The sequence below is a fragment of the Astatotilapia calliptera genome, chromosome 20 (assembly GCF_900246225.1).
Source record: "Astatotilapia calliptera chromosome 20, fAstCal1.2, whole genome shotgun sequence".
In the NCBI taxonomy this organism is placed as follows: domain Eukaryota; kingdom Metazoa; phylum Chordata; class Actinopteri; order Cichliformes; family Cichlidae; genus Astatotilapia; species Astatotilapia calliptera.
Window position 1 is genome coordinate 11,908,251 of NC_039321.1, and position 13,698 is coordinate 11,921,948.

Consider the following 13,698-nt stretch of genomic DNA (forward strand, 5'->3'; position numbering starts at 1 on the left):
ACAACAGAAAACGACTCAGCAATTAAACCATCACGATGTATTAAATGTTTCCAAAGATACTGATAATTTCATAATGAGCAAATTATACATCCTGAAGTGTACTCCCTGATAGAAACTTTGAAAGGCACTGCAGAAAACAAAGTTAAGCAACATTAAAAAAATTTGGCAGAGCATGCCACGAGTCACATTTTCTTCCTTGTCCTCTTTGACTCCCAGTATACGTGAGACTCAAGCTGACATCACTGTTGAAATCTTACCCAGTGCCTTCATGAGCGCGTGCAGAAAAGAGCAGCTGTGTGCTCGTAGCTGACATCCAGATCCTGAACGATGTCCCCGACCAGCAGGCTGCAGTCAGAGTGAGTCAACAGAACTGTCAACACAGGTGGAGCCTGGCCAACAAGACAGTATTATGATGAAATACAGTACAAGCTCAGGGCAGCACAGGCTTAAGCAGATCAAGGAGGAAATCGGGTAAACCCTCCAACAGTTATTTCTGTGTCCATTTTGGGTTAAAAACAAAAACACGTCATAACTACCTGTGGATGCTGGCTGAGTCTCTGAAGGTTGAGTGATATGTCATTAAGCAGGTAGTCAGAGTTCTCATTGATCAGTTCCTTGAGGGAAGCGTATCCACAGACCTTACTGATGTCCCACATGGAGCTCAGCGCCGCCTGGCTAACCAGCAGCGTCTCCTCACCAGCTTTCTCCAGCACAGGATACAGCGAGGTCGTCAACACGGGACGGAAATCGCGGCCCGGAGCCTGAGCACAGCAGGCGAAGGCTTCGAGTTGGATGCACAGCTGACAGATGTTGCTGTTGAGCTGGTGGATCGTGGATGCAGATGTTGATGATGAAGGAATCACTTGGAGAGAGCCGGCATCACTGTTGCATATGGAGAGGAGTCTGGATGGACTGAGCAGCTACGCAAAGAGACAAAACACATGTTAATGCACTGCTTTTTAGCCACTTTTACACATGCACTGCAGCTCTGAAGTTTTCAAGATATTATCCATGCACGTGAGAACGCAAATGTCTGACACAGTTACATCAGACATTAAACAGCCTTTAGCCTTCCTGCTCCCGAAAGCCTGTATTATATCTGACTGTGCTCATGTGGGGACAGCACAGATCAGCCTTTCTCAAAGTCAAGAGTGGGGCCAATTTAGGATCTTCACTCAAATTTAAAATACAAGGGAAACTGATGTATTTCCTTACATAAACAAAAACAACACATGCTGTTATAAAATGCTCATCCTACGCACTCATATGCAAAGTGTTACAATCAGTGTGTGATCCACCTGCCACTAAGAGATATTATTTCTCTTTGGTAGATGGAAAAAATGGAATCAAACTCACTGTGAGTAGCTACAACAGCACATTTGTTATAATATGATGAATCAAGCATTTAGATATTAAATAGTATTGAGAGAGACAGGATCAAATACAGTGGGGCAAAAAAGTATTTAGTCAGCCACCAATTGTGCAAGTTCTCCCACTTAAAAAGATGAGAGAGGCCTGTAATTTTCATGATAGGTTTACCTCTAACTTGTCTGAGTTTTAAAGAATTGATTTGCAAATTATGGTGGAAAATAAGTATTTGTGAGTGTAAACTTCTTTATACTCCTTTTCGACTATGTAAACTGTGTGATATACTAAGATATTTGTGGCAACTCGATGTGCTTTGTCCACTTTTATTATCGTATTGCTCTGTTAACCAAAGAGAATACCTCAGTTCATTGTATGTTTGACTATAATTTACAAAGAAACTAAAACATGATTTCACATCGTTTCTACAATAACTGTCATCTGAGCCCACAAACTCAACAGGACAGTGCTTACTCAAGTCATGGCTCAAGTGACTTCACTGGCAGAGAGGTGGGCACTCCAGTGGTTTTAAGGCCGGATCCACTTGCACGCACCTTGCTGGCATCATGGGTGGGCAGCACCTTCACCTTGTAAGGGTGGACAAAAGGGAAGAGAAGAACAACAGTCTCACAAATGAAAGGAGCCTCATTTACAGAACCGAGTAAACCACACAAAGAGTTTTCCATTTTTAAAGCTGGCCAGAGTGCAACACTGTAACATTTAACACCTAGAAGGTTCAGATGGTTGCAGTACTTTGCTAATTTGGATCAAAAGTTTGGGGGAAATTTTTTAATTAAATCAAGTGATTGTAATGCTGTTGCTTCCCTTGTGTAGTTAACCATCTATCATTTTAGATGTTTCATTAGCAGCCTGATGAAATTAGCTGTGTCGTTAGCCGACTTCAGCCATCCAAACAGATGACCATCTAAGGTGAATTATGCAGATCACTAGCACAGTACACAGATTACCACTTCTTCTTCCAGCCAGACTTGTTGTTACTTCATTCTAATCATGCAGTAACAAAAAAGATTTATTCCTACTGGCTTTTTAAAATCTGGTTCTTCTATTCTAGAAAAACAAAAACATGTTATCACAGGGTTTTGTTTTTGTCAATGACATTTGTGTTGGCTGTGTCAGTTGCAGGCAAACATTTATCATAATGGTTAGATATTAGGAAATAGCTTAAAATTAGTGCATATTTAACTTGTTACACTGCCTTAATGTTGCCTGCATGGGATCTCCTCATGAGCATATGACTGTACCCTGAATGATGATATGTGATGAGCTTGAACTTGATTGGCTAACAGAAACTAATTTAGCTAGCTTAGCGCACATGTAGTGTGGCAAGATAGATGCACCTAAATGCTTTAAGTCATTGGCTCTTCTGCCAAATTCCCACCAACCTGCAACTTTGTGAGCTGACAGTTTCGGGATTTCTGTGTTTTAGATTACAAAAATAAAAGAAAAAGATCTACAGATTCAGGTTTTTACTTACCTGTGGTAGTGGTGTAGAATGACGTCACTGACACTGGTTTAATATGAAAACAAACTTTCTCAAACAAAAAAAAAAAGAAGAAGAAGAGAGTTGGCGTGTCATCTTTAACGAGCACCATACATGTTTTGCCTCACATTAAAATTATTATTTTTCCTTTTCAAAAATCATTTGTATTCAGAGAAGTCAAATACACCACATTTGCCGGCAGGTGGCGGCAAATGTGGTGGCGGCAAATGTGGTGGCGGCAAATGTGGTGGCGGCAAATGTGGCGGCCCCTGGCAGGTTGAAGCACAGATAGTCGATGGTTCGAGTCTCACTCAATCAAAATCATCTCAGTAGCTTCGGTCTGCTAGGGGGATTCCTGGTCTGCGCAGGGAATCCCGATGTTTTTTTTTTCGTTTGTTTTGGGGTGTTGGGGCCTTTATTTATAAAGCTGGGACTATCTCCGTTGTCATGGCTACCAAGAACAACGCCAGCTTGGGGGAGAGCGGAGAGCACACACTCATTCATCCTTTCTCCACTTTCTTTTCACAGCTGCTGCTGCTGCTGTGGGAAACGCTGGGACTTGTGTGGCTATGCAGTTTTTGCGTTGTTGGGAGCTTTTAAGGATCAGCCTTGAATTTTACACATTTGATAAGTGAAGACTGGATGTTTAGTCTGGACAGAATCTGCAGCCTGCATCTCCAAATCAGAAATGGCTTTAGATCTGACACTAGCAGACAGGCATGCATGTCTCAGGGTGATTACACACTAACACATTGTGATTAATCACACACATTTGTATACATTTTATTCACAAGATTAAAAAAAAACACTATACAAAATGTGTTTTTGTGACAGGCTGCTAGTAACAAAGTGCTTAAAGATTTAAAATTGGTTCTTTCCCAAGTTTTCTGTTATGTGCACACACATTCCTTGACTTAGGTGCTTTTTAATTCTCCAATAATGGCCAAAGTGTTTACACAAACAAACAAACAAACAAAAAACATTACTCAGAAAATGGTCAGGTACAAGAACTGGACTAAAAAGGAGTGGAAAAACCAGATAATGTCCAAAGAAATACTTCAGTGTGTGGCTCACGACTTTTGCACAGTACTATAAATGTTATTAATAATGAAAGATGTCAAAATGTAGCTTTCTCATTTTTAAAAAATTCCCATACATATTATTCTTTTCTTCTATTGAAGGTGCCTCCTCCTTCTGACCTTAGGGTAACACATTTCTCAGACAGTGACATCACGGTGCGCTGGGAAGCTGCAGCTGATGATGATGTTTCTTACCTCACTAAGTGGAGGCGACCTGAGACAGGTGGGGAAGAACTATTGGATTGTTGGAGTACATATTATGAAGTAAAAAATATAATATCTCAATAAACTGTTGTCCTGTGTCTTAAGGAGCATCAGATATCACTGTCTGCACTCTATGGAGATGGAGCTCAGAGTGAAGCTGTGGCCATACGCTACAGCACCTGTGAGTCACACATTTTCTGATCCTGAATGTTTCTCAAACTCAGGAGGGGAGAGCCTGAAACCATTTACCTAAGTCACATTAGCAGCAGTGTTCAGCCTAAAAAATACACAAGTTAAAAGTCATGCATTTGAGTCATGCATCCATATTATTTGTTTATTTATTAAATTTTTTTCGAGACACTGTTAGTTGTTAGAAGTCAGTGTTTTAATGATAGGACATATATGACAGTAATGAGACAACCTAAGATATCCAAGATTACCACAAAAACACAAATAGAATCACAGAAAGCTTGTTTCTCTCCCGTTAGTCTTTAGGCCCAGTTACCTTTTACTTTTCTGTGGTCAGCAGCCTTTCATGTCATATTTTGTCTCTATGTACAATATAGCATTACTAATACAATAACCTGTACGTAAATGAACTTCATTCTGTAATTGATGGCAGTTCTCAAAGTACTAGTCACTTAAAGGTTAAATTTCACATCTAAATTCTCATCTTTGAATAACTAGAACTCTGAGCTATGAAATAAATGTAGTGAGGTTAAAGTATCAAATCAAAGTATCAAATTCTCTGTTATACTTTACATTTATTGTCTAAAAAAAAACACTTTGCTCTGCTGCCAAAATAATTTCCTCCTATAAAGGAACAAAGTGAGGGTTAAGTTTCGTTAGCTGTGGTAGCTGCAGGGTCTGGTGGAGGCCCGACCAGCCTCACGGTTTCTGATGAGACTGCCGTCAGCATGGTGATCAGTTGGGTACCTCCCAATGCCCATGTCTCCCAGTATCATGTGTCCTACACAGCATTGACTGGAGCGGATAGCCAGGATCACACTGTGAGTGGGTCGTAGTCATTACATCTTCACCTCTTCTGGCCTTCAGCCGGCTGTCATGTGTCAGAATTCCAGAAATTCCATAAGTCCCAAAACTTTAAATGAGTTCTGACTGTGTTGGGATGATAGTGTTGTTTGTTGTCTGCAGGTGCTGGTCCCTGGTGGAGAGAAGCAGGTGATGCTGGAGTCACTGCAGCCAGATGCACGTTACAGCATCTTGGCCACCGCTGAGGACCACAACAGAGAAGGAGGCAGCAGTTCAGCTCAGGGCAAAACTGATGAGTCAAACAAGGGAAAGATGCCAAGACAGCTCAAGTGCAACTTCCAGTTCAGACCGACAGGCTTACATGCAAAAAGTGCAAATGTCCCATTACTTTACCCTTACAGGAGGATATGCATACTTGAAGGTTTCCACATATAGAAACATCAAGGTTTTTGGGCAGTATTGTTTCTACAGCACTACACGTACAGTCATTTTAGTCCAGAGACACAGATTCCTTTCTCTGCATAATGATGGGCCCTCTGAACATGGAGACAGCAGAAAGTGGCAGTTAAAGGGTTAAGTCTGCAGGGCCCACACACACTCATGTGAACCTACAGTCTCCCCCTCCTCTGGTCTCTGTCATCCTCCTGCTACTGCAAAAACAAACAAACAACAAACAAACACATACATCCACCCTTTTTTTACTGTTTGGGGTGGATTAGGCATTAGAAGTGACTGATCCTAAAATGGTTACTGTCCTTAATCTCAATTTCAAGTCAGTCACACTTAGAGACTAAAGAGGTTAAAAAAAAAACACAGGGAAACATGGGAAATAATGTTTTGTCAGGCAATGACTTGTTGGCACAGGAAGAGTGGTCCTTGGTAGCCATGACAACAAGGAGGTCTGTTTGTTGCTGGCAGGTAAAAGAAAACAAACAAACAGTGGCTGCAGACCTCTACATTGGAGAGACCAAACAGCTACTTCACAAGCGCATGGCACAACACAGAAGAGCCACCTCCACAGGACAAGACTCAGCAGTCCATCTGCATCTTAAGGATAAAGGACACTCTTTTGAGGATGCCAGTGTTCACATTTTCAACAGAGAGGACAGATGGTTTGAAAGAGGAGTGAAAGAAGCCATTTATGTCCACTGTGAGCGACCATCTTTGAACAGAGGCGGGGGTTTACGACACCAACTCTCTGCCATCTATAATCCAGTTTTGAGATCCCTTCCCAGACGCCTTTGCATGATAAGGTGGGGCCAGGTTTCACAATGAACACACCCGAAACTCTGGCTGATTGGGACCCACACCCAGTTTCACACCTTGGCTCAGGCGATTAGAGGATCATCAGGGGGTCCTTTTGTCCCTCTCTGGGGGGATACTCCCACTAGGTTTATATCTGGGACTCTCCACCATTTGACCTTAGAACTGAAGAAGCTTCTCGGATGAGAGGTCAAACGTCTTCAAGCAACTTAAAGAAGTCCAGACACTTTTCTTTCCAAGCTCCTTTGACTACGATGACCTGGATGACTGAGAACCTTCACAGACATAGATAGAACTTTATTAATCCCTCGGGTGGTTCCTCCAGGAAATTCAGTTTCCAGTATCAGAACACTGACAGAAGTTGCATATTACAGAGTTAGAATATCAGGACGGGACCAGGTTGGTGGGGGTCAAACAGCAGATCCAGTCGTGCAGTGATAATTCATATTTAATGCAGCAGATTTTGTTAGAAATGTGTAAACGATTGTATTCTAATCACATTGGCTAATTTTATATGCATATATAGAAAAAAGGTATTTTTATTATGTCAACAGTCCTCCAACAGCATCCAGGAAGTACTATCCTATTCCCATGCCTCTGTCCAAACCAGGCGAGTGTTTCCATGTCACTTCAATGTGTTCTTTGCCATCAATAATTTTATGCTGATTTTTTGTTACATAAGCATGTCTCATGTGTCCTTCCACTTTTTTTCCATTGTCATTTCTCGCCTCCTTTGGATTGTTTTTTGTTGTCTCTTATTCAGTCATTCCCTCACAATTTATATAATCCTCTTACCCAACTCTGTCCTCCTTCCTCTTCTTTTCCCCTTCAATCTCTCTCATCGTTCATCAATATCGCACATCCAGACTATACCCGTAAGATAGAGTTGATCCGCTACCTTGTGAGCGGCTATGTGAACGGCAAAGTGCTGGCCACAGCAGAGCACGCCAACTCCATGGCGTCCTCTGCTGTGGCCAGTCTGGAGGACGAGGCTGACCAGCTCTCTCACTTCCCCTTCCTCCCAGTGGCCAGTGACCCTGTGCTAACTGTCTCCAAGCATCATGGTTGGTACAGTGGACTCTGTTGTAGCTAATGAGCCAGACATTTGATGCTGGTGCTGTAGTGATTAGAGTCGTGCTGTGCTCTTATAGCGCTCTGTGGCTGCAGGCCGTAGTACAACAAAGCTCTGCTGTGGTTATGAGTGCTGCACCTTGCTGACATATCATTCACACCAAAAGAAGACGTGAATAGAGCAGTTTTCAAGTGTAATAACATTCCTTTCGATCATATTGAGTATAGACGAATGCAACTGTGAGCTTTAGCAATTAGCCCGTTTCAACAGGACCGTGATCCCGATGTGTGAGACAGCAGGGTGCTGCCACTGGTGTTGTAATCTATGATTTAGTTCCTCCTAACATTTCAGTTTGCTTCCAGTATCTATCCTCTGTGATTACTGGCTCTATAAACAGATTTAATAGAAGTGTGTGAGCTATTGGCTCAGTATAAAGGGTCAGTAGTGTTTTCACGTCACCTATCCATCCTCCATTTAGTCACCCAAAGCATGTAGTAAATACTCCTCACTTTTATTCATCTTCTCTTAAATCCAGACAAATTCCAGCTTGATAACATTGAGCTTCTGTGTGTGTGTGTGTGTGTGTGTGTGTGTGTGTGTGTGTGTGTGTGTGTGTGTGTGTGTGTGTGTGTGTGTGATAAAGTCACATGTTCATATATTGGGAGTATTCCTGTCAGCCCTCCTGTCAGATAAAAAAATGACGGCTTTGTGGAGATCAATTGTTCATCTCTGTAAAATGTCAAAATTATCAGAGTAATAATTAAGATTTGTCAGTGTGAACAAATAAAGGCCTGTCTGTCCAACAAACTTCCTGCTATTATTGCCCAACTGTGATGCACTGAGGATATTTCACTTTCAGAATTTTGCCGAACCACTTGATATGCTCCAACACTGGCAACTGTTACTTCAAAAATGTTCTGAATCCTTACTTCAAGGTTAATTATTGCTAAAAATGAAAATATTCAATTTATTTTATCTGAAGCTGTTGAAGCTCAGTCTAAATGGAGCTTATGTGTAAGTTCAAAAAGGAGGATGTGCAATCAGACACCTGTCTATGACACTGGTGTTTGGCAGCCAGTCTATTCTTTTCATCTCCTCATGCTCAATAATGACCTCTCCTTTTGAAATATAGTTGATAATTCATTTAAAATATATATAAATTTATTTTTTAAAATATTGTACTTGAGTCATGTTAAAGGGCTGTGATGTTTCAGCTAACCTTCAGTTTTTCCCTCTTTAATATTTAAATTGTGCATGCCACATTGAATCTTAATAGCAAATATCCTTGATTTGTTACGGCAGAGTTTTGTGTATGGCAGATTGCTTAGCAATTGCCTAACGCACAAAAACTGCCTGTTTCTAACCCATCCTCATAGGGTACAAGTAACTGCCAGTGAAACTAGAGTTTTATGAACCTCACAGGAATATTGTAATTAGGTAAACAAGAAAATTCAGGTTTCCGGATGCTTGTCTAACCATGTAAATCTGAAATATGAAAACTCAATAACAACTTTAAATTTGATAAAATTCATAAAGGTATTGAATCATATGTCTGTTTCCAGTTTTTACAGTCAAGTGTTGTAATGGAAACAAAAACACAAAAAGTTCCACAGGAGGGCGCTCTGTGATAAAGTGTTTTCAAGGCTGCTGTTGTACAAAGAATCATTTTTGGGATATATTAAACAGCCACACTGTGCCATGATATAACGTCACCTTGGACTTTACAGGCCTAATTCATGCAGTTTGCTTTGTAGTGAAACTTACTCCTGCATTGTTTTCCCTTTTCCTTTTTCTCTCCCAGTATGTCCAGTCTGGCTCCAATTCCAGAGTCAGCTTTTCTCACTAGTTTTTCAGTCTGCCTGCACCCATGTTTCTGTTGTTACTAACTTTTTTGGTGTGTTTTAGTGATTTAGTGCTTTTTGACTGGTGCTTTAGTTTATTGGCAACTCCTGGGTTTTGTTCTCTTTCTTTAAACAGTGGTTTCAACAGTGCTTTTGTTGGGCTGGAGACATTTTCCATGATGACTGTTGCCATAGAGGGATTTATATTTCCACTCCCAAGCCCTCACCATTGCAGCAGCACAGCCACCATGAAAACACCTCTTTATCTCAGCTGGAGTAGGATGGTGTCTTCCAGATTTGCTCTGTTTCAATGAGAAAAGTACCCAGAGCTCTTGAGCAAACTCTTCTCCACAGAGACGTATCCATCGCTAAAACTAAAGTTTGAGTAAAACTCAGAGCTGCCAGACTTGCTGCTGCTGTTGAAGTGCATGTTCTAGAATTTAGGTGAAAGAGCCAGCAAACTGAAATCTTGCATATTTGTATATTCTGGCACACACACACACAAACACATACACACAGACCTTTTCCCCTTTTGATCACGTGTGCAACACTGAAACCAGCACAGAGAAAAAAGTGGACACAACGACGGGCTATGTGGTGGTTAACATCGTGAGGACACCATGTGTCTATTGAGCATAACAATAATTCTTTTCAGGTTCAGGTGAAATGATTCACTGGCGTATTACCAATTGATCTCCATGATCTTCATAATCTAACTGGACACAACAGTATGGTCGTCCTTTTGTTATAATCAGCAGTGACGTCTTCTCCATGCTGCCTGTCAGGTACATTTAGACAGCAGTAGTTAATGGATGAATCACAGCTATTATTTCCTGCATGAATCACCTCTCTCTCTCAATGATCTATTTTTATTTCACAGGAACTTAGAAGTGATATATGTAATTAGTTTCTGTTCATGAATCCATTTCATCAATCACATTATATCATTTCTAGTTTCTTTTTCATTTTGTGTCTTAGCTTTTCAGCTCCAACATTTTGTTGGTACATCTTTATCAACCACTTCTACTCCAAACTCTGTTTTACAAGGTGCATTGGGAAGATTGGGGAAGGAGATTTGACTAAGCGGTCCAGTGTTAGTTATACAAATTAAAGAATGGGCTGTTGTCAGTGCTTGTTGCGCTGGTGTGCAGCTGCCCTTCAAGCCAGTCCGTAAACCTGTATAATTATACTGACAAAAAAAGATTATATTGGCCTATCGACCCACTGGGCAAATACTCGGTATGCCAGATTACCAGTCCTGTGTAAGACTCAAGCAGTCAAGGTTATTATCATTAACGAAAACTAACGAAATAACGAAAACTAGAAGTGAAAAAATATTTTCGTTAACGGAAATAAAAATAAAAACAAAAAAAGGAAAACTAACTAAAACTGTAATGAGTGTTCACAAAACTAACTAAAATTAACTGAATTTATAGCAAAAATGTGTTTAGTTTTCATTGATTTGTGTGTGTCATACAATAGTCAAGGGTGAAAATGAAGTTTAGTTTACAGATTTTTTTCTTGCTGTCTAATTATGCCAGCAGGTGGCAAATATTTTAGTCGAGTCGTCTATGTTGCTGCTCCGTCCACGCGCAGAATCATGCCAGGAAAAGTCGGGAGAAAGCGCCAAAGTCCAATTTGGGATTACTTTGAATATGTCTGTGTTTTGGATAAAGCAAGTGTCTTGTAGTGGAAAGAGACAAATTATGAGGGACATTTCTAAAGGGGGAAAAAATCCCACAAACCTTAAAGTGCACTTGAAAAGCTCACACAAGAAGGTTACCTTGAGAAGGTAAGGGAGCACACTCAACCCTCATCCCCAGAAAACAGAAGCTAACCTCAGGCAAGGCAGCGTGATGCATCCCGAGACAACAGGACGGGGATATCTACATAACTGTGTGAGTCAATTGCCTTCAAAGTTTTTATTTATTTATTTATTTAAAGAACCCATAGGTGGGAATGTGAGTTGTCTGCCTCTGCGTGTTAGCCCTGCGACAGACAGGCGACCTGTGCAGGGTGCAGGGTATGGTAGCTGGAATAGCAACATACCCAAGGATAAGCAGTAGAGAATGACTGATATGATGAAACTGGGATTTTGTTAGACTTAATTATTGCAAACACAACTAAAACTATAACTGAAACTAATCAAAACTAAACTGAAACTAAGGATTTTCAAAAAATAAAAACTAAACTAGCAAACAATTGGTAAATACTAATTAAAACTGATATAAAATTGAAAATCTGAAGTCAAAACTAAATAAAAATAAAAACTAATGAAAATTGCAAAACTATTAAAACCCTGGAAGCAGTGAATAAGAATTTCAAGAAATAACCATTTTCTGTTGTTTAAATTGTAGAGGGTGACTTTGATGCCACACCTGAACAGAAAAATGCGAACAGTCAAGATCTCTGATGTTGTTCCTGGGATCTGCTGGAGCCACTCGCCTAACTTGGGAGTCATTGCACCTAGTGCTCTGATTACCACTGGGACCATGGCTACCTTCACCTTCCACATTATCTCCAATTCTTCTCTGAGCCCTCGGTACTTCTCCACTTTCTTGAGTTCTTTCTTCCTGATGTTGCTGTCATTGGGAACCGCTACATCTATCACTACAGCCATGTTCTTCTGCTTGTCCACCACTATGTCTGGTTGGTTAGTCACCAACATTTTGTCTGTCTGTATCTGGAAGTCCCACAGGATCTTAGCTCAGTCATTCTCCACCACCCTAGGGGGAATCTCCCATTTTGACCTTGGGACTTCCAGGACATACTCGGCACAGATGTTTCTGTATACCATCTTTCTTTCTTGGGTTTCTGCTGCCTGAGGTATTCACTGAGCACGCGGTCGGTTGGGACCATCTTGCTGATGTATTCATGGATGTTCGCTGCCTCATCCTGGACTGTGGTACTGACGCTCTCCAGTTCTTCTATTTGGCGTACAGCCTCAGTGTCACGGTCTGGCTAGGGCAGACCGTATGTTGCAGGGAAGGACTCAAGCGCAGACCGAAATGAGGTATGGATAACAAAACAAGCCGTTTATTAAGGCAAGAAACGAGGGTACAAAATAATAGGGAATCGATGAAAACTAAACAATGACCTAAACTGGGTGAACTAAAACGAAACATACAAAACTCTAAACATAACGAACTGACAGGGATACCTGGAGCCGAGACATGGATGAGCAGTACAACAGACGAATACAACGGACCAGTACAACGGACGACCTGACAAAGAATGAATGAGAACACACAGACTAAATGGACACAGGAGGATAATGAGGGAAGTGGCAACACCTGGGGAAACAGCTGGCACACATGAACATAATGACGTCACAGTGGGAGAGTAAAACTGAACACGATGAACACAGAAACGCCAGACCTCTTCACAATAAAACAGGAAACAGTGAGATATAGACATGACAACCTGAACTTGACAACATAAGCCACAGACATGAAATACATGAAAAGCAGGGGAGACTTAACATGGTGGAAACACGAGGGGAAAATAACTAGAAACACCTAGGCATGAAAACAATGAACTTAGGAAACCTGAAGGCTACATAAACTAAACACAAAACGCTGGGTCAGCAGACCCAGGATCATGACAGAGCCCCCCCTTCAAGGGCGGATTCCAGACGCCCAAAACCCCAAAAACCAAGGCAACCCACCAAGGGCGGGCGGCGGGGGCCCAGGACGGGGGGCCAGAAACAAGGCCACAAAACAAAACGTCCAACAAGAGCACAGGAAACAGTTCGCAACTCCTCAGGGGCCGACCCGGAGGGTGACGGTCCAGAAGTCCATAGTTGACTCGAGCAGGGGGCCGGCCCGGCGGCAGACGGCACAGGAGAACACAGTCAAATAGTTCCGGGGACCGGCCGTGCGGGCGGCAACGGCGGCGACACAGGCGACGGCGATCCGGGGGCCGACCATGCCGAAGGCAGCGGCGGCGACGAAGGAGACCACGGAGCAGTTCAGGGGGCCGACCCCGACGGCGATGACGTCCAGCTGGTGGCCCCGAAAATGGCCGGCGATATCGAGGTGCAGAACGAGGCTTGGGCGGCGGCACAACAGCCGCAGGACCAGGCGTAGCCGAAGCAGAGGCCGGACCAGGCGTAGCCGAAGCAGAGGCCGGACCAGACGAGGACGAAGACTCGGATGAAGCCGGACCAGGCGAGGACGAAGACTCGGATGAAGCCGGACCAGGCGAAGCACAGGCTGAAGCTGAACCAGGCGAAGCACAGGCTGAAGCTGGACCAGGCGAGGATGAAGACTCTGATGAAGCTGGACCAGGCGAGGAAGAAGACTCTGATGAAGCTGGACCAGGCGAAGCACAGGCTGAAGCTGGACCAGGCGAGGACGAAGACTCTGATGAAGCTGGACC